Consider the following 18,327-nt stretch of genomic DNA (forward strand, 5'->3'; position numbering starts at 1 on the left):
AAAGAGCAAGCATTGTGAAAGTTGTGTCCCATCTTTATGTAAATTAGTACGGTGAAGCCATAGTGAACATAGTCGTTGATAAAGTCTCTTTTCGGCATGAAAGAGCAAGCAAGCAACGAATCTGTGAAATAAATAAAAAAGATGCTTGGTAATACAAAACTTCAATACAAACATAAAAAGAGACATTTCAAAGGACATTTCCATAGAATATAATCAAAACAAAACCACAAAACCACAAAACATTTCGTTGTGCACTCTTCAGGTAAAAATCGCACAAAGAGAATGTCTCAAGAGAACGAAGAACCTACAGAGGCCAACTATCAACCGATTGGATGTTTTCTGCTGACGTCACATGCTTCATTCTTTTTGTGCGATTTTTAGCTCACCGAGAACGAACTTCCGGGGGGCTTATGGAATCGCGCATTGTCCGTGTCCATCAGTCTGTCTGTCCGTCAGTCAGTCAGTCAGTCCGTCCGTCCACCCATCAGCTTATGGGATGGTGCGTTGTCCGTCAGTCCGTCCGTCCATCCGTCCATCCGTCCATCAGTCCGTCCGCTGATCAGCTTATGGGATGGTGCGTTGTCCGTCAGTCCATCCATCGGACTGATCCATCCATCAGTCCGTCCATCAGTCCGTCCATCCGTCCATCAGTCCGTCGGTCCATCCGTCAGTCCGTCTGCCCATCAGCTTATGGGATTGTGTGTTGTCCGTCAGTCCGTCCGTCAGTCCATCCATCAGTCCATCCATCCATCAGTCCGTCAGTCAGTCAGTCCGTCCATCCGTCCATCAGCCCGTCCGCCCATCAGCTTATGGGATGGTGCGTTGTCCGTCACTCCGTACATCAGTCCATCCATCAGTCCATCCATCAGTCCATCCATCAGTCCTTCCATCAGTCCATCCATCCATCAGTCAGTCCATCTGTCAGTCCGTCCGTCAGTCCATCCACCCATCAGCTTATGGAATGGTGCGTTGTCCGTCAGTCCATCCATCAGTCCATCCATCCATCAGTCAGTCTGTCAGTCCATCCTCCCATCAGCTTATGGGATGGTGCGTTGTCCGTCTGTTCGGCCATCCATTGGTCAGACCGTCAGTCAGTCCGTCCATCAGTCCATCCATCAGTCCGTCCTTCAGTCCGTCCATCCGTCAGTCCGTCCGCCCATCAGCTTATGGGATGGTGCGTTGTTCGTCCATCCATCAGTCAGTCAGTCAGTCAGTCCATCCATCAGTTCGTCAGTCAATCTGTCCATACATCAGTCCATCCGTGAGTCCATCCATCAGTCCATCCGTCAGTCTGTAAACACTTGCAATTTCTCTGAAACTGCTGATGGGATTGTAACCAAACTTGGCACAAATTATATTTGGTAAGGTGCAGGTTGCAACTCAAGTTTGTTCATGGCATAAATAAAAAAATCGAGGTCCAAAGGGGTCGACTGGGGGTCAAAGTGGGTCCAGGTTTGACACCATCCAAAATAGGCACATGCGTACCTCTTATAACACTCAGGATGCGTTGTTCCACAGGAGTGAGTGTTATGCGAAAATAGCGCTATAAGAGGTAATTATAACAAGACCGAAAGTCTAACAGCGGTGGAGCCGGGCTTGTAAAATATTATAAACCACAAACACACATGATTAGCTTTTAAAACAGTCGCTAATGCAGTTTATAACATTAAACAAAGAGATTTGGAGGAATCCAGACATCCGTGAGGTAAGTTTTATTTACAGAACTGAGGTAAGATCTACTGTAATCTAGATTATACCTCACAAGGCTTGGGTACGTACCGTTTTGTTGGAAGAGAGGTAACACCGATGCTTTCGATATTTGATGGTCATATTAACAATCGGTTTGTTTGTGTTTCACACTGAATGAAAAACGTCAAGGTAGAGCATGGCGATTGTGATATATGACAGGTTCAAAGATATGTTCGGCATTAACGGCATATAAATCAAAATGGCGGTGCGTGGAGAATCAGCCGCCGCACCGCCGTAATGACATCGGACGTCATCACATCACCCTGTCATGTGACCAGATCCTCAGCTCTAATTGGTATACGTTTGAGGGGATATACATGCAAACATACATAAACACTGTTCTAGACGGCTTTGCTCTTTGGGCTACGCGTAAAAAAAAGACTTTGTTCATATAAATAACGTAATCATAAGAATATAACATAATAACACAAGAAACTAATTTTACCATAAATAACACACACTCACCAGTGAAGTTTGTCGGAGCTTTTCATATCTACAACTTCTGCCTTCGCTCCTGCTCCTCCATTAAGGCAGCGGTGGGAGACGAGCGTGGGAGCTACTGCTGGGAAGATACGTCACCTTGGATGTGCAGGTAATATCACTAGCACTATTACTCGCCACCGTTTTCCAAACATGATTCCGGGATTGTACAAATGAGCAATGGCGCCGGCGGCTAGGGCCACACGTGACGAGATGCTTGTTTATGTTAAACGCTAATGGGGGTAAGGCATTGGCTTTATGAGAGATGACGTCGGCAGTGGGTGCATTTACTTCATATGTACACCACTTTGTGGTGGATTTGTGGATTTTTTTGATGGAATTTTCCTCAATATTATCGAGTGTAATGCGAAACAGTGTTCTAAGAGGTAGCGTTTATAAGAGGTAGGCCTATGTTTCTTTGTTTGTTTAAAGTGTTATGATTATGTTAGTATAATTGTACATGCTGCTCTCTCTCTCTTCTAGCATCCCTTGAAATTGGTTTAAAATACGTGATACTATTTAAAATATCTTTAGTCAGTGTAGTACTAAAGCGCGGCGTTACGCGCGCTGCTTGTGAGCAAGGAGGAAGCGGACAAGCGGTAACATATAAACGTCTTTATTGTAAGACTACACTGTAACACTGAACCCCTCCGGGCTGGTCGCCCGGGGTATATCATGAGGCCACGCCTACCCCTCGGGCGTGGCCACCGCCCACTTGGTGCGTGGAATGATGTCACCACGCCAGTGGGCTTTTGTGTCCGCCACACGCGCCCCCCCAGAATTCCCGCGCACCTGGAGGGCCAGTTTGTGGGGCAGACGAATGACCCGGCCGAAGCGCCCCCTGGCGATCGGCGGCGTCCGGGGTGCAGGGATACCAGGTGGGATGCCCCTGGCTGCCCCTGGGATGGGTGCAGGACCGGGGGGCGCCGTGGCGGCGGGGCTGGGCGGTGCCGGGGGTCCGCCCGCAGGAGGGCGGCCCCGACGTGGGGGTCGGGCCACTGGCGGTGGATGGTCCACATCGAGGTGGGCCGGCTTGAGGCGGTCTACCGAAACGCGGTCAGGAGTACCGCCGATGTCCAGGGTGAAGTGCTTCACCCCGGTCTCCAGCACGCGGAAAGGCCCGTCGTACGGGGGCCGCAGTGGTGTCCGATGGGCATCGTGGCGGTCGAAGACGTACTCCGCCGTGCGAAGCTCCGGGGCGACGTGCGTCGGTGGGTGCCCGTGGCATGCCGTTGGCACCGGGGCGAACCTCTGGGCGGTCTCTTGCAGAGCGGAGCGCTGCTGTGCCACGGACCATGGTGCCGTGGAGTCGGGGAGGAACTCGCCCGGCACCCGCAGCGGTTGCCCGAAGACCAACTCCGCCACGGATGCGCGCAGGTCCTCCTTGGGCGCCGTCCGGAGGCCCAGCAGGACCCAGGGAAGCCTGTCGACCCAGCCGCCGTCGCGGAGGGTGGCCCGGAGCGCGGCCTTCAATGAGCGGTGAAATCGCTCACACAGGCCGTTAGCCTGGGGGTGGTAGGCCGTGGTTCGGTGCAGCCGGACCCCGAGCCCCTGCGCAACCGCCCCCCAGAGCTCCGAGGTGAACTGGGGGCCGCGGTCGGATGAGATGTCTGAGGGGGCGCCGAACCGGGCGACCCAGGTGGCGATGAAAGCCTGCGCGACATCGGCCGCCGTTGTCGACGCCAAGGGCACGGCCTCCGGCCACCGGGTGGTGCGGTCCACCATGGTGAGGACGTGGGTGAAACCCCGCGAGGGGGGCAGAGGTCCCACCAGGTCCACGTGGACGTGGTCAAACCAGCGTTCCGGCACCGTGAACGGGGCCAACGGGGCCTGGGTGTGCCGGTGCACCTTGGCGCGCTGGCACGCGAGGCATGTCCTGGCCCAGCCGCGGACGGCCTTCCGGAGGCCATGCCAGACGAACTTGTCGGCGATCAGCCTTTGGGAGGCCCTCGCGCCCGGGTGGGACAGGCCGTGGATGGCGTCAAACACCTGGCGCTGCCAGCCCGCGGGCACAATGGGGCGAGGACGCCCGAGGGAGACGTCGCACAAGAGGGCCGCGCCCGCGCCGTCGAACGGCACCTCGGTGACGCGGAGGCCCGTGACGGCGGTCCGCAAGGCCTGGACGTCGGGGTCAGCGGCCTGGTCCGCTGCCATCCGGGCATAGTCGATGCCGAGGTGGACTGCGTGGGCGACGGCCCGGGAAAGGCAATCCGCAACCGGGTTGTCCTTCCCCGCGACGTGCTGGATGTCCGTCGTGTACTCGGACACGGCCGAGAGGTGACGCTGCTGCCGGGCCGACCACGGCTCGGTGACCTTGCCCATCGCGAAGATCAGCGGCTTGTGGTCGACGAAGGCAGTGAACGCCCGGCCCTCGAGCAGATGGCGGAAGTGCCTGACCGCCAAGTGAAGTCCGAGCAACTCGCGGTCGAAGGTACTGTAACGGCGTTCGGGCGGGCGAAGCTGCCGGCTAAAGAACGCCAGCGGTTGCCAAGCTCCACGCACCCATTGCTCGTGCACCACGCCCACCGCGTAGTCCGAGGCATCGGTGGTGAGGGCGATCGGTGCATCGGGCGCCGGGTGCGCGAGCATGGTGGCGTTAGCCAAGGCGAGCTTCGCGCCCGTGAACGCCGTGTCCATCTGCTCGGTCCAGGTAACGTCGCCTTTGCCCGGCTTACCTCGGAGAGCTTCATGCACGGGGCGCAGGAGCTGGGCGATACGGGGCAGGAACCGATGGTAAAAGTTCACCATGCCCAGGAACTCTTGCAGCCCTCTGATCGTGCGGGGGCGCGGAAACCCCTTCACCGCCTCCACCTTGGCCGGCAGGGGGGCGGCTCCGTGCCTGGTGACACGGTGCCCCAGAAAATCGATTGTGGCGGCGCCGAACCGGCACTTTGCGGGGTTCACAATCAGGCCATGCTGGCCCAGGCGTTCGAAGAGCGTGCGGAGGTGGCGTAGGTGCTCTTCGCGGGACGCGCTGGCGACGAGGATATCGTCCAGGTAGACGTAGACAAAATCCAAGTCGCGCAGGACGCTGTCCATCAGTCGCTGGAACGCCTGAGCCGCATTCTTCAGACCGAAGGGCATGCGCAGGAACTCGAAGAGTCCGAATGGCGTGATGACCGCCGTCTTCGGGACGTCCTCCGGCCTGACGGGGACCTGATGGTAGCCGCGTATGAGGTCCACCTTCGAGAAGAAGGACCTGCCCGCCAAACGGGCGGAAAAGTCCTGAATGTGGGGGACGGGGTAGCGGTCGGGAGTCGTGGCGTCATTGAGACGGCGATAGTCCCCGCACGGTCGCCATCCCCCGCCGGGCTTCGGCACGATGTGCAGCGGCGACGCCCAAGCGCTCTCCGAGCGCCGAACGATTCCGAGTCGCTCCAGGGTAGCGAACACCGCTTTTGCCACCGCCAGCTTCGTCGGCTGGAGGCGGCGTGCCCGGGCGTAGACCGGTGGCCCGACGGTGGGGATGTGATGGGCCACCCCGTGCTTGACGGCCCCCGCCGAGAAGGTGGGCCGCGTGAGGGCCGGGAAGCCGGCGAGGAGGCGGGTGAATGCGTCCGCTGCCGGAAGCGTACAGACCAACGTGGCCGGAACCGAATCGTTCGGCAAGTCACTTGGCAAGCCGCTCGTTGAGCTGGGCAACGCACATGCGAGCGAGCTGAACGTCTCGGCCTGGACAAGCCGTCTGCGCTTGACGTCGACCAGGAGCCCATTAGCGCACAGGAAGTCCGCGCCAAGCAGTGCCATGGGCACGTCGGCGGTGACGAACGTCCATCGGAAAACCTGCCCTCCAAACCGCAGAGAGAGGCAGCGTTTTCCGTACGTACGGATGGGCGTCCCGTTCGCGGCAAGCAGCGCGGGGCCCCCACCCGCGGCGTGCTTGTCTGACGTGCCGGCGGGAATGACACTCACCTGTGCTCCCGTGTCGCACAGGTAACGGCGCCCGGAGAAGGTGTCCGTTATGAACAGCAGGCTGCTCGAACGGCCGGCGCTCATCGCCACAATTGAGCGCCGGCCCGGGCATTTCCCGACCCGTTGAAGGAGCACGGCGGATGACACCGCCGAGCTTCGTGGCCGAACTTGGCGTGGAACCAGCACCAGGTGGTGGAGCTGGAGGAGCGCGGCTGGCTCCGCCAGGCCGGTGGAGTCGACGGGTTTCCCCGCGGTGGCGGTTTTCGCCGCGGCGGTGGGCGGGGCGTGGCGGCGTTCACGAGGTGCGTATCAGCATGCTGCTGAACCTCAGCGTGCTGTAGAAGATGATGCTGTGGAACATCAGCGTCGAAGGCCGTGACGGCCACGCCAACGCTCGCCCGCGTGTCCGAAGCGGCGAAGTACTTGTCCGCCTCGGCCGCCAATGCTCGGGGTTCCGTTAGCCCGGTCCCGGCCAACGCGAGGCGAACCTGCGCTGGAAGTTGGCGACGGAAAAGCGCCCGGAATAGCGAACCGGGGGCTTCGTCGCCCAACAGTGACAGCATATGGTCCATTCGGACCGACGGGCGCGTCTCACCGAGCTCGGGGAGATCCAGGAGGCGGTCGGCCCGTGCGTCGTCCGTGAGGCTGAACGTGGCTAGGAGTAGCCGCTTGAGTGCCTCGTACTTGTGGCCGTCCGGTGGGTGGTGAAGGACGGACACAACTCGAGCGGCCGTGCCGGGCCCGAGGGAGGCGACGACGTGGCAGTAGCGCGTGTCATCGCCGGTGAGGTGCCGAAGCTGAAATTGGGCTTCGGCCTGGACGAACCAGACTTCGGCCTGAGCCTCCCAAAATTCCGGAAGTTTGACGAAGGCGGCCATGGCGATGGCGTCGCGTGTGGAAGGATCGCTCCGGCAGATCCAACGTCGAGGGTCACCAGTAAAGCGCGGCGTTACGCGCGCTGCTTGTGAGCAAGGAGGAAGCGGACAAGCGGTAACATATAAACGTCTTTATTGTAAGACTACACTGTAACACTGAACCCCTCCGGGCTGGTCGCCCGGGGTATATCATGAGGCCACGCCTACCCCTCGGGCGTGGCCACCGCCCACTTGGTGCGTGGAATGATGTCACCACGCCAGTGGGCTTTTGTGTCCGCCACAGTACACTGCTTTATTTTACCAGGTGAGCGCCCAGGTGTATTGCCCCTATTATTATTATTTTTTCACCTGAAGATTGCACGATGAAAAGTTTTGTGGTTCTGTTCTGATTATGTTATATGGAAATGTCCTTTAACATGTCTCTGTTTATGTCTATATTGAAAAAGAAGAAAGTGTAAATGAAGTGGTGCAAACCGCACAGTATCTCACTTTTTTGCAGACAATATAAATAAGAGAATAAAAAAAATTGAAAAAAATCCAGAAAAAGTACAACAAATACAAAAATCAGGTTGGGAACCCCTAGCCTAGAGGTACGCACACTCGCCTATAAGCTGTACAACCTAGGTTTGAATCCCGAACCAGCTATAAACTGTCAGTCCGGTGTTTCACAGGCATCAACATGTGTGTTGTCCCTCGGATGGATGCTCAAGGACGTCTCGTCTGGCAGTATTCGTTGGTGAAGATTTTTTACCTTTTTACCTTTTTTTTTACCTTTGTCTGTTTCGCCGGCACCCTGAATAGGTTACATATTCCTGCCTTAACCCTCAGCTTGGGGATATTCCATCAGCAGCATAGCCATGCCCTCAGCCAAAGGTGCTACCCCACAGCCTTGAGCTACATATGAACGAAGTCAAAGCCGTCATACTATCATTCGAGAAGTGTGTTTGTGGGTCTGTTTGTGTGTTTGTTAGTTGCAGAAATCGAAGATTTTTCAAGTACCGTATATTGGTTGGTCTTGTTTGTTATTTTGTCTGTTTGTATGTCAATTGTCTACGGGTCACAATTTTAAACCGATATTTACGAAACTTCACTAAATAGAAGCCTATTGATTTTGAGATCAACAGGTCAACATCGGCCAAAGGTCAACAACTTTGTTAAATTTCTAAAATCCTCGATTTTCGTCCAATTGACTTGAAATTTGAAGAGGATTTGCATATCAGGTCTCTGAATTCAGCCATCAATTATTTTGAGGTCGACATAGGCCAAAAGGTCAACAAAAGCCAAAGGTCAACAACTTAAGTGTATTTTTTTAAATCCTCAATTTTCATCTGATTGACTTTAAATTCGTCATAAAGGACACAATAACTCATGTAACATGTTAGACATGGTAGTGTAAAAGACACCGCATCAACGGCGGTAACCTTCCATAAAAAAATTATACAGACTTAAAAACTTTTCATTTCAATTGAATTATATACTTGAACACCATAAAACACAAATCGCCTTCTTGCCACTTCCAAAAACCTCCAGTTTAGTTGTACATTACTTCGACAAAATATTACGCCATTTTACGCCATCTCGACCAATAAAATGTGCCGCTCGCCATCTCAGCGTTGGGGAATATCGGGAATGCAAAGCAAGAGTTGAAAAGACCCTTCCCATGTCCTTTATCTTGAAATATTCTATGAAGTTTGGAAAGCGTCTGTTTAAGTATATAATTCAATTGAAATAAAGTTTTAAAGGCTGTATAACTGTTTTTACGGAAGTTTATGCGGCGTCTTTTGCATTACCCAATCGAACACGTTACATAAGTCATTCGTGCCTGTTGTTTGTGTCCTTTATGACATCCTTAAAAACAGTAAGTTTCTTGTTTGGTATGATTTTCAATTATGTTTGACTGTCAGACAAACTAAAACAATTATCTTACTCCTCTTTGCAACATATCTTGGTATAAATAAATAGTCGAGGCTCGTGGAGTAGCTAGAAATTGGAAATGTTTACAAATTACAATGCATAATATTTATTCCGAATGAAGGCCATTTTCGACTCCAAATATGGCGAATAAAATATGCATAAAGTGCATTAAATACTCAGATATTCTCCAGTGTGGTGATCACAAAACTGTATAATTTGAGCAATGGCTTATGGTGTCCAAACATTGTCAGGATCTTGGCACAGTTCAGGTGATAAGAAACAGTTGAAGTTCATATATGATGCAACAGAGGGCGCACACATTATGCTTGTTTCAGACATTGAAGACAAAGTTGAATTGATGATGTTGTCATCCTCGAGAAGGTTGGGAAAAACCTTCGAGGTTTTTCAAGCCTGAGTGTGAAACTCGACGCAGCTATAAAATGTCACCCAATAGTGTTCCGATATTCATTCAAGGCGATGCACGATGTCCACCGTCCATTGGATGGACATTGCCAGAGGACCCAACTTCCAGCACTGCGTGTTGGTGAGGACATTAAATATCCTACCGGTTTTTTTGACGAAGAGTGGACGAGCTAACGCTGGCACCCTGGACAAATTCATATTGTTGTCTAAAAAGGGGTACTGCATCAACAGCACAGTGGAACTCCAAGCAAGGGTGCAAACCAGCAGCTTTATACTGCTGATTTTGTTGTTTTGTGGAATGTTGCTGCAAAAAAAATGAATGAATAACTTTTCCACATAATGGGTGTGAATGAATAACTTCTCCAGAAAGACGACACTTAATCTCAGCATGCAATTGTAGGTCTACCCATAAACCACTTTCAGGATGATTCATTATGTCCTAACTCGTGCAGGCCTGCAGCCAGCCGGAGCTGGGGGCAAATTAAATTCAAGAAGGGGCATTTCTTAAAATAAAATTTAAAAAAGCATCAAAACAACTGGAGACGATGGTGCTTCTGCGAGAACACGCGACAAAGTAGCCGGTCAAATACAAATCTACCCCCTTATACAGGAGTTTATGTATTTAAAATACTCGCAGAGTACCCACCCTATGGGTGATCTTGTTATAAGCATGCAGCATGTTCTTCTGACATATACCTTTATTTGGGTGGTGTATAAGCAACTGACAGCTCCCTCAATCACTCCCAAAAATAAAAAAATAAAACCCGGGTCATGTGCAAGAAGCAAAAACATCCCTACTGCCTATTATTCAAAACACCTCACTGCACTAGAAAACGTGTACCTGGGGACAGGAATACTAGACCTCAAAGGGTGTGGACTTGTAATACCCTCCCCCACCTAGAGGTGGTGCTACATGATACGCATTTACGTAGAGAATTTCTGTCCCCGCCCCCTCAAGACCACCGGTAAAGATAAAAACACCCTTATGCACTTATTGAAGTCATGCTGATCCTATGTCGCAAGTCTGGATGTAATCCGGCCAGAACTGTGGGAGGAATAGCACAACAAACAAATAAACAAAGACCGCCGGTCCGTGAATTATAGTAAGGTTGTGGACTCCGTCAAAATCAAATCAAAAAATCAAAGTCAAAATCCTCTGAAAAAATAAAATACACCACTCTTGATGCCTTTTACAGTTTACACCACTTGTATATTTTGTTAAACTACTCTCTCTCAGATTAATAAAGTCTCGGTTATATACCTGAGACCATGGTCTGGCTTCAGTCCATGCAAAAGGCTCAACGATTTTTCTCATGATCTTTGTTATTTTTGGTCGGTGAGATTCTAGAGGGGGCGAAATTATACATAGAGGGGCAATCCCCCCCCATAGTAATGTGCCTGCTCTCATGGAAAGAGAGAGTGAGACTGTGCCAAATGGTTCCTATTGTGACGGGTTTATTAAGGGCTCACAACCTACTGAGTAATATTTTTTTCTTCTGATGAGGCCTTGTGGAGTTGTATTTAGAAACGAGAGATTAAGCGGGTTACCATACATCCTTTAGGCAAAAGGTATTCAACCATACTATGTTATACTATACCCACACGCTCATCTCATACATCACATAATGGTGATGAACCTGAAGTTCAACATCGCATGTTTTCTTGTTAGAACTAGCAGGGAAGTTCCAACTAATGTAAAATGTGACTTCGAATCCTCAACCCCCCCCACCCCATACCTAACCCCTGCAATTTCTCAACACCCCTCCCAGCACCAAGTCCTCAACCCCCTGTCTGAACTGTGTGTTCCCTCACTACTCCGCCCCCACCTCAACTCTCTACCCTTCCTTTTCCCTTTCTTCTTCAAGTCCTCAACTCTCCAACCTCCCTCCCCCCCCCCCCCCACTCCCCTCCCTCCACTCAAGTCTGCAACCACATGTCCCAATCCCAAGTCCTCAACCCCTTCCCAGCACCAAGTCCGCAACACCCCCCCCAACCCCCTTACCCAACCCCAAGTTCTCAACCCTCTTCCACCACAAGTCTTCAACCCTCTCCCTCCCCCATCATCCTATTCTTAAAAACATTACAAGGAATTTTGGTGCAGTATGAGGCCATTCAGCACATCATTTAATTCAATTTCATTCTTTGTGTATTGTCCACAATCCACATGAAACATGGAAATTTTCATGCACTGGCAATGCGGGAGTTTTTAAATGATGTAATCTGTGCCAGAAAGCTCTATGCGTATGCAGAAACACCGAGAAATAGCGATTTTGGGGCATGGGAACTTCTATGTACATGCTTGATAAGGATATTGTCTGTTTGGTTCTGGTGCCTCAAGGTAAAATTTCTTCTATTTTTGCATATATTGCTAAAAGGAGAAGAACGTGTGTGTGTGTGTGTGTGTGTGTGTGTGTGTGTGTGTGTGTGTGTGTGTGTGTGTGTGTGTGTGTGTGTGTGTGTGTGTGTGTGTGTGTGTCTTCCGCTGCTCACTTGTATTAACAGCAAATTGTTGGAACTCGACATTTCACATCCATGCATATTTCTGTTATTTCCTATATTTTTCCGAGTCCAATTTGCATCCAGGAACACAATAATCATGGTTAACCATTTTGAAATCTCCTCTCTTTTGTTTAAATATTGAAAATTTTGTTTAAAAGACGATTGTAATTGCAGATTTTACGCTAAGAATGGTGGATTAAAAGTTCCCAGCTAGCATATGTGGGTCACTGAAAACGCACACACAGCACATGAGTGAAAGGCTTCGTTAATATGAATACGTCCTTTTGAAAGTCCCATATTCAATTCAAAAAGGGTGCATCACATCCTTGTAGCATTAGTATTAGACATGGGAATTGAATTAAGCACAAATGATAGTCTAAAACGACAGCATAAGGCAAATATCTGAACGATTAAAACATGCCTGCGTTGTTCCTGTTCCCCGTCATGAAGAACAGTTTTAAAACTAAATAACGACAGAACTTTTAAGTCACAATCTCTTCCCCCGTTGTTCGCGTTGTTAACAACATTCCTGTTCTGTTCATTAAGAACAATGTTAAAAGTAAATAAATAAAAACATTTAATTCACAATCTTGCAAGGTTCTGCCATCTCGTGATTCTTCAATAAAAATATTAGAAAAGTAAAATAAATGTATAAAAAGTGGATAAGTCTAAATAACACATGTGCAGTCATTCGTAATGAAAAAAAATAATATACAACCGAAACTCCTCGGACAAAGTCAAAAACCCTTGTAAGAAAATGATTTTTTGGTCCCTAGTGGAGTAGTTTAAGAGAAAATCGGTGGATAGACAAACGGACGGAATAAGTTTATCGATACTATAAGAAAGTCGTTTGTCTGTGTCTGTGTCGCTATTTTTCTGACATGGCTGAACGGATCTTCGTCAAACTGTCAGAGGTTCATTAGTGAGTGCTGTAGAGTTTTTCAGGGGAAAAAAATGTTAATTTTGAAAAAAAAAGTTGGATTTTTTTTTTAATCACTCTATAGTACCCGAGCCTTTGTAGCTTTGTGAAAAGTAATATGAAATTATACCCGATTAGTGTGTGTGTGTGTAATATAATATAATATTAAATACAAATTTTCCTAAGTGGGTGTAGGGAAGTGTTTTAGGTACCCACAAAAAATAGAGGAATTTTTTTTTTGATATTTTCAAGATGCCAACAGGATTATAACATCACCGGGTAACGTCGGGTACTCCTGCTACTTATTTATAGAGAAGAAGAAATTGCTAAAAGCTTAAGCGAAACATTGCAAATATTCGTCTTACTAAAAAGCTGACTTAAATAACTATGTATAATTTTTTATTATACAAATGTCGCATGTATTTATTTTGACAAAAAAATAACCGAATGAAAAGAGTGTTATTAACACAGTACCGAACGTACCATATAAAGACCCAGTGATGTTAAGTATTGCTACGTGCTGTGCCTGGGGCCCAACGAACCAGGATTGTTTCAGACATTTCCTGGAATTAGAAAAGTCAAAGCGTTGTGGTCAAAAAGCTGTTTTTAATAACGATACAGAAAACTGATTGTTTCAGTTTTGTATTTGGTTTTTGATATTATCGAGTTATAGCTGTGCCTCCAACCGATATTATCAAAGGCAAAGTGCTGCGGTGCATTCCGCAGAAAGTTTTCAGGTGGACGTCAAAGTATTTGTTACTTTTGAATATTGCAATTTTAAGGGCACCATTGTACAGTGGCCTGCAACAGTATTCACCCCCGACCAATAATGCCACATTTAGATGAATTACAAATGATGTAGAAACAATTTTTCCAAATGAACTTTTTTATTCATAACTGAAGAGATCAAAATAAACACTATTATAGTTGAAGGGGGTTACATGTCAGGAATACCTGCAAAAAACATGTATGCATCAAAATTCACTGGTTGCTAAAGTATTCAGCCCCTTATGTCAGTACTTGGTGGAAGCACCTTTATCAGCAATGACTACTATAAGTATTATGGGGTTGGAGGTCGCTACCAGCCTTGCATGGTGAAATGGTGAAACCTTTGCCCATTCACGTGAAAATTTCTCTAGTTTTGCCAAGTTTGATGGGGATCTTCCATGGACTGCAGTCTTCAAGTTTCGCCATAAATGTTAAATTGGGTTCAGGTCAGGACTTTGACAGGGCCAATCAAGAACATTTATTTTCTTCTTATTCGACCACTCCAGTGTGGCTTTAGCTTTGTGCTTTGGATCGTTGTCCTGCTGAAATGTGAATCTCCTACCCAGTTTGAGTTTCATGGCTGACTCAAGCAGATTTTCATTAATTATTCTCTTGTCCTTTGCACCACCCCTTGTCCCTAGTATCCTGACAAGCTTTCCAGTCCCTGATGATGATAAGCAGCCCCATAACATGATGCTGCCACCACCATGCTTGACGGTAGGGATGGTGTTGACTGGGTGATGTGCAGTGTTAGGCTTACACCAGACTCAACGCTTTGAATTTAGTCCAAAAACTTCAATTTTTGTCTAATCTGACCACAAAACGTTTCTCCACATGCGTGCAGTATCATTGAGATGTTTTTTGTTTTTCCGGAAACTCCATATGGGCTTTTAGATGAGTTTTTTCAGTAAGGGATTCTTTCTTGCCACCTGCTCATAGAGGATATCTTGTGAAGGGAACGCTCATATAGGATATATTGTGAAGGGAATGCTCATATAGGATATCCTGCGAAGGGAACGCTCATATAGGATATATTGTGAAGGGAATGCTCATGAGGATATCTTGTGAAGGGAACGCTCATATAGGATATATTGTGAAGGAAACGCTCATATAGGATATCTTGTGAAGGGAACGCTCAAAGAGGATATCTTGTGAAGGGAACGCTCATAGAGGATATATTGTGAAGGGAACGCTCATAGAGATTTGTCTTGTGAAGGGAACGCTCATAAAGAGTTATCTTGTGGAGGGAACGCTCATAAAGAGTTATCTTGTGAAGGGAACGCTCATAGAGGATATCTTGTGAAGGGAACGCTCATAGAGGATATATTGTGAAGGAAACGCTCATATAGGATATCTTGTGAAGGGAACGCTCAAAGAGGATATCTTGTGAAGGGAACGCTCATAGAGGATATATTGTGAAGGGAACGCTCATAGAGATTTGTCTTGTGAAGGGAACGCTCATAAAGAGTTATCTTGTGGAGGGAATGCTCATAAAGAGTTATCTTGTGAAGGGAACGCTCATAAAGAGTTATCTTGTGAAGGGAACGCTCATAGAGGATATATTGCTCATATCTTATGAAGGGACAGGGATATCGTTGATTGATGAACACTGACCCCAATGTCAAACATAGAGCTTGCAGATCTTTCAAAGTCATTAATGGATTTACAGTGACATCCTGAACCAGTTTCCTGCTTGCCCAGATGCTGAGTTTGGTTGGGCGACCTGATATGGGTAGAGTCTGGGTGGTATGATATGTCTTCCACTTCTTAATAATGGATTTCACCATACCGGTACTCAAAGGGATAATGAGCGACTTTGAAATCTCCTTATAACCCTCTCCTGAACAGTGCTCTCCACCACTTTATGTCTGACTTCTTTTGAAAGCTCCTTGATCTTCATGTTTTCCTTGTTGGTTGGTCAAGTGAGTTGCACCTTAAAACTCCTTAGGTAATAGAGAGAGCTTAATTTTTAAAGTTAAACCACTAATTGCATACAGGTGAAATCTATTACACTTATTTTGGAATCTATCAAACAAATAATTTGCTCCTGAAGTGATTTAGGGTTAATTAGGAAAAGGGTTTGAATAACTATACAACTGAGAATCATCTGATTTTCTCTGTTAATCTAACTTATTCACATTTTATCCATATTTTTATCTTCATCACTTTGGAGTCGTTTGTGAAGACGCTATATAAAATTTTTTTAAACCACCTTTAGAGGCCATTTTTCCCCGCAAAGCGGGGGTTGGCCTTTTTCGGGGACCGTGGTTGTTGTTGTTTTTCGGTCCCCTTTTTGAAGCAATGTTTTACGGCCGGATGCCCTTCCTGACGCCAACCCTTTTTGCCGCCTTTAACGACAAACAGGGAATTACCAGTGAACTGGTACTCAATTAGCCGACCTCGGAAGGATGACAGGCTGAGTCAACCCCCCTGGCGTTAATTCAGCGATCAACCGGGATTCGAACCCAGGATCCCAGGATCCCAGGAACTGGGAATTCTCATTCATTCATTCATTCACTCTCTCTTTCTCTCTTTCTCTTTTTCTCTTTTTCTCTTTTTCTCTTTCTCTCTTTCTCTCTCACACACACACACACACACACACACACACACACACACACACACACACACACACACACACACACACACACACACACACACACACACACAATATATATATTAAATTTGAAAGCATCATGCAATAAGCTCAGGTGGCATCAATAACATGGGCCTCTTACTCGTGATACAATTAAGGCATCTGACGCATCACTCATAATATACCCACACCAACCACCACCGCGAGTGGCGCTACACACAATTCGGAAGCGAATTTGCATCAGCTCTACCTTTGGAACCTCTGGGTGCAGGCAATGTAACTACAACTGTTGCCTTATGACCCTTAGTTCCCCTGGTAAGTTCGGTTGAGATTGAATAAGTAATGACCGAATGCATCGGTCACAAACATACAGACAGACACAAAATTTTGTATTTTCATGTAATTGATGGAGAGAAGGGACCCAATGAAGGATTCTTTGACGGAGGAGAAAGGGAACTTTAATGTGCATTAAGGAAAGATAAGAATCCTGATAGATATAGAAAATTGTTGATAGAGTGAATATAGAATCCTGATCGATATAACAAAATTGCTGACAGAGTAAATATAGAATCGTAATCGATATAGGAAATTGCTGATATAGTTAATATAGAATCCTGATAGATATAGAATATTGTTGATAGAGTGAATATAGAATCCTGATCAAAAAAAAAAAACAGGCATTCTAAGGCCATTTTCCGTGCGAGAGCGGGGGTTAGCCTTGCGGTCCCCATGACAATCTTCTCCATCTTGCCCTATTTTCTGCATCTCTCCTTGTTAACCCCCCTTGCCCGCATTTCTTCTTCCACCATCTTTAGCCAAGTCTTTCTCGGTCTTCCCCGTCCTCTACTTCCTTCTACATTCATTTCCATCACTCTTCTCAACCAGTCACTTTCATCCTTCCTCAACACATGACCAAGCCATCTCAACCTGTTCCTCTTCACAGCATCAATCACAGGCTCTATTCCCATCATTTTTCGCATTTCATCATTTGTCTTCCTCTCTCTCAACGATACTCCGCACATCCATTGAACCATTCGCATTTCCACCCTTTCCAACCTTCGTTGCTGCTCTACGTTCATGACCCATGTCTCGCTCTCATAAATCATAACACTTCTCAAACATGCAGCATACACCTTTCCCTTCAGCTTCAATGACACTCCCCTCCTCATCAGCACGCCACTCAGTTCCCGAAACTTCTTCCATGCACATCTCACTCCAGCAACCGTTGCCGAGTCTGATCCACCTTCTCCATTCAGCATGTCTCCAAGGTAGCAAAATGTTTTCACACCTTCCAGCTTCACGCCGTCTCCAAGATCCAACTCAACATTTCCTCCATCTGCAGCTCCCTCTGTGCACACCTTACATTTGAATGTAGCTGCCACACTGGTTAATGACCCTCTCACACCACTACATTTTTGATGAACCCACTCAGCGCACATTGTACATTGAATGGAGTTCACTCCGACACCCTTCCTGCACACAGCACAGGTCCACTTCCCAGTTCTTTCCACATCACCACATGCTTTACCACTTGCCATCACCTTCGTCTTTCCGATATTCACCTTCAGACCTTTTGTCTCCATACATTCCTTCCACTTGTTCATCTTTTCCTTCAGTCCATCCATACTTTCCGCAATCAACACCAGATCATCTGCATACAACAATTCCCACGGTAAACCCTCCTTTATGTTCTGAGCCAGCACCTCCATCACAGCTACAAATAGTAGTGGACTTAGTACCGACCCCTGATGCACTCCCACCTTCACCTCAAACTCACCACTGTTCCCGTCCTTTGTCCTTACAGCTGTGCGCGCTCTTTTGTACATTGCCATCACTACTCTGATCAACCATTCCTCCACTCCTAACTTCCTCATTGCCCATGTCAATACTTTGCGGGGAACCCTACCGAATGCTTTCTCCAGATCAACAAACCCAAGAAACAACTTCTTCCTCTTCTCCATGTACTTCTCCTGCATGTACTTCTGCTGCCTCACAATAAAAAAACACGTCTGTCGTTCCTCTTCCTGGCATAAATCCAAACTGCATTTCGTCGATCTTCACTTTCTTCCTTATCCTCCTCTCCAACACCCTTTCCAATACTTTAATTCCATGCTCCAATAACTTTATCGCTCGGTACGAGCCACACTCCAGAGGGTCACCTTTCCCCTTGTATAGAGGGACGAGGGTACTCAGTT

General features: G+C 47.9%; 1 protein-coding gene across 1 annotated transcript in view; it reads right to left on the reverse strand.

Annotated features, from left to right (window-relative positions):
• LOC144890870 (uncharacterized) overlaps positions 1-18,327 on the reverse strand; it is a 946,020-nt gene that overhangs the window by 194,027 nt on the left and 733,666 nt on the right. The window lies entirely within an intron of this gene.

Source organism: Myxine glutinosa, chromosome 1 (assembly GCF_964187855.1).
Source record: "Myxine glutinosa chromosome 1, kmMyxGlut1.1, whole genome shotgun sequence".
Lineage (NCBI taxonomy): Eukaryota > Metazoa > Chordata > Myxini > Myxiniformes > Myxinidae > Myxine > Myxine glutinosa.